The following is a 4557-nucleotide window of genomic DNA, read 5'->3' on the forward strand; positions in this document are numbered from 1 at the left end:
TTTTAAGAAAAGCTTTTCTTTAGTTACAAGTGACTAAAACTAAAAATATAAAAAATCAATTAAAAAGCAAAAAATAAAAAAAAAATTGAAAAAATCTAACACATCAGTCAAAGAAAAACGTGGCGCGTGTTCATCGAATAAACGGTTTTCGCCCCCACGCTTTTCTTTAACGAATGTGTTAGATTTTTTCATTTTTTTTTTATTTTTAGCTTTTTAATTGATTTTTTTTATAATATTTTTAATTTTAGTCACTCGTAACTAAAGAAAAGCTGTTCTTAAAAACTTTTTTTCATATTCTTTTATTTTTTACTTTTTAGTCTTACACTTTTCAAACATTAAAATATATCGTCATGTTTATTAAGATATGCATAAAACATATGATGTACTATCATGAAAAGTAGTCGGAATCGGCAAAAAATTTGAAATTTTATTGTTCATTAATGAAGCATAACGTAAACAATTAACGTAAAAAGTGAAATTATATTTTGTTTAAATCATTAGCTATAAAATCCGTAAAATTTTCAAGTTTTTACATTGTAAAAAACAAGAGAATTTAAGCGTTTTCCATTAAAGTCGTTTTTTTTATTTAAACAATTAATAAACATGAAAAAAAATTTTTTTTGACTGTTCGTGTATTGTTCCCGCGAATGCATATGTCTGCAAATTTTCATTCATTTGCATTGAAGAAAAGGCAGTCAAATTAACGTCTAAAGATTTGACGCAAACTATGGAACTAAATAAAAGCGTTTAAAAATAAACTTACAGTTGAGTCCGCGAATCTTTACCCGTGCGTCATCATTTAAAGCATACGAAATAAGTCGATGATAAGTCGGAAATTTAAATTTACTAAACGCAACAGCAAGTGACAGTAAGTGACTTGCTGTTGCGTTTAGTAAATTTCAATATCCGACTTATCATCGACTTATTTCGTATGCTTTAAATGATGACGCACGGGTAAAGATTCCCGGACTCGTACTTGTATTCCCCGACTTGTATTCAATAATATGAAAGATATGAAAAAGAACTACAAAGCAGTTAAACAATCCCAGAGTCCATAAATATTTTCATGGTGGCTCAGCCTTGTATATTAAAATCGGCAATATCTCGAAACTTACATTTGCGGAGATACTGCCTTCTTTCTTAGGACGGCAGAATACGATTTCGATATAGACTGACACTTGTACCTTGTCCTCCCTACATGGTGTCTCAAACTTAACATAAGAAAAACATTTCTTTTCTTCCAATCGGTATAAGTACAAAACAGAAGGTTGAGTAAACATTTGCTTAAGTGTGTAAATACGAAAGGAAAATCTAAATTAACAAAAAAATTAGCAGAATGCGTTCATCTGTTCATAAAAAAATCAACTATGAAAATGAGCATAATTTTAGGTGATGTATAACTTACGAAACTATATTTATAATACTAGTTTTCGAAAACGTTATTAAAAAGCGATGGAAAAACTACTTTGACAGTTTGTTGCCTAAATAATTTGACAGAAAACCAGTTAAGCTTACGAAGACCGTAATAGCAAATGGTAAAATAACAAAAGAAGAAATTACTCTAGCAATTCAAAAAGTGGAAAAAAGGTACTGTTTGTGGAGAGCTGTTACAGCTCAGTAGGAGAGACAGGAATAAATTGCCTAACATTATTGAATATAATTATGGAAGTAGTTTAGGACAAATGCCAGACGAATGGAGGAAAACAAAGGAGATACAGTGTAGCACTAGCGAATGGGCACCAGGGCGACATTTTGTATAACAGCCCCATAAATGGAAGCCATTTAATTGTAGCACGCCTATGAAAAACAAAGGCAAAAAAATATGTAACATGACAAATTTAACAAATTATAAAAATATGCTTGGTGCTACGTAACTTTTTGATGTACCTCGATAGCTCTAAGGCTTCAGAGACCTTGGGGTGTGGATTCTTAATAGATGTTAAATAAAATTGAAACTCAAATGCTCGAGGGGCGCCATAATTAAAAAAACAAAATATAATACATGCTTACTTAAAAAATATATATAAAACTAAGAATGTCGGTTACTTGAAATATCTGTACTTACTGTAGCTACATACTTTCATGCATGATTACTTTATAAGAAAGATAGATTTTTAAAGAAAATCTAATAATTAAACATAATTATTACTTTATTGAAAAAAAAATAAAAATTTAGTAAAGTTGTTATCAAAAAAAGTCTTTAATAATTTTACCAATTGGCGAGAAAACGTAAGAGTTCAATAATTAAAAATAGCGCAAGTACCTTGTTGTGTTCCTTATCCGTGGGTGATCTATAGTCCATCCATGCGGCAGTTAAGGTGTTAAACATTGTCCTGATGTTACGACACATTTGTTGTCGCGGCACATAACGACACTCATTTTGACAGATAAAGTACAGCTATTAATTATATTAGAGAAGAAATTCCATTTTAACATATAGGGATGTAATTCCTCGATTTAGCATATAGGGTGGAGCGAAAATGATACTGATTTTCCGTACAACAGTAGTACCCAAACGACAGGACCATACAACTGCTTAGTCACTATCAAAATATGAGAGAGATATATTGATCGACGAATTCTTGATGAAGCGGAAATATTCGAAAATCAGTTTGGAATTATGCAAGGCAGATCAACAGAAGCTACAACTTTCATTATAAGGTAGCTAAAGATATTCATTGATCTTGAGAAAACATATTGAGTTCCTAAAGAAGTAATCTGGCAGGTTTAGAGAGAAATGAGTAGTGAAAGAGAGGGAGTGGTGTGTTATATAATAAAAATATTTCAATCAAACTGAAAAGAAAATAGGTCAAGTTTTCAATCTAGTAAAATATAATATAATACTAAATTAAAAACCTTATTGGCATCATTTGGTTACACTTCCGTGGCTTCTAAAAATGCAAGCCAAACGGATGCTGGAGCAAAAGAAGATGAGGGAATTCTAAAATTTTCAAATCACATCTCACCTGTCCGGCGCGGAAAAATTCCAATGAAGAATGGTCCCCCATATAATCAGATATGAGTAAACTAATCGAGATAAAAATGAATAAACATCTTCATTTCGTTACAAAACGAAACCAAAGCCGTCTTATATTTCAGTTCGCTTAGAGAGTGCTATAAGTATCCTGACCGGTTTCAAAACTTGTTAGTTTATCATCAGATAACATATAGCTATCTTTTTATTAAACAACACCGAGGCGGTGCCTTCGTTATTTAAAACTAGTCAGAAAATATTAAACTAATGAGCAAATTTTCGTCAATGAAATTCTTAAAACTAATGTTTGTTGAGTTCTCCCCAATGGTATTCCTCAATTTTTTTAGCCAGATTAAACCTAGCACTTATCACGCACGTAACTCTATTTTTAGAAATTTACTATTTACCCTAACTCAAAAGGTTTTACACTAACTAGAAAGGTTTAGTTCTCTTTGGTCTTCTCACTATTCCATGCTGATCGAGGAGTTGAATAGTGTCTACGGCATAGCATGATTATGAAGTCTGTTTTCATACTTCTTTGCGAATACTTTTATTACATCTGCCACCATTTCCACACCTAGGTCTCTGTGTAGGTCGCTACTTCTTATGTTCCAGGGAGCATTTACAATGTCCCTTAGTACTTTATTCTGAAAAATTTGAATCATTTTGATGTTACTCGCACTGACACATCCCCAGAGCTGTATGCCATATGTCTATACCGGCTTCAGTACTTGTTGATATATCATGAGCTTATTATGTACTGACAGTTCTGAATTTCTTCCGAGGAGTCAGTACAATTTTCTATATTTGATGTTAAATTGCATTTTTAGATAGCTATCTCTAAACAAACTAAAATAAAATTGGAAAGAAATCCTTTGTAAAAGGTATAAATTTTTTTTATTAAAAATCCCTTAAAATGGCTACATCACAACAAAACGTTTTCGATTTTTATAAAAAATCATCATCAGTGTTCGATAAACTGGATGCTAGCTGAGCCACAAAAGAAAAATATCTGGGTAAAAACCCTTTACATAAAATATAGATGCCTTAAAAGTGCATACTTCAATAAAAAGGCCTGTGATGGTCACATGGCAAACAGGATAATGCCGTAAGGTAAAGTATACAGGTTTCCCAACACGTGGGATCCAAATTGAGTTAATCACATTTCAATGTGAAATTGCAGTTGAGAGGACGTTGAGAGGTGACTCAAATTTTTTTGCAGAAATTGCTTGAAAATAACTCAAATAATAATATTTGAGTTATCGTCCCTCTCAAAAAGGTCCGGAACATTGTTTAAATAATTTAAATGTCAAAAAATGAAGTAAATTCGATTTTTTTCTTCGTTTTTTTGATTATAACTTTAAAAGTATTCATTTCCCGGAAAAGATGTACTGACGTAAAAGTTGCATAATTAAATTTCCTACAATATAGAATTAGATAAAAGTTGAATAAATAGTCACCCTTGTTGCAAAATAGCAATAATTGCGAAAAAAACCATACAAAAACAAGTATTTGCATTTTACGTTTTTCAACCATTTATGCTACACTTATGACCTTCGTATTTCACATAGAAAAACTTTACG

The sequence above is a fragment of the Diabrotica virgifera genome, chromosome 1 (assembly GCF_917563875.1).
Source record: "Diabrotica virgifera virgifera chromosome 1, PGI_DIABVI_V3a".
NCBI classification, from domain to species: domain Eukaryota; kingdom Metazoa; phylum Arthropoda; class Insecta; order Coleoptera; family Chrysomelidae; genus Diabrotica; species Diabrotica virgifera.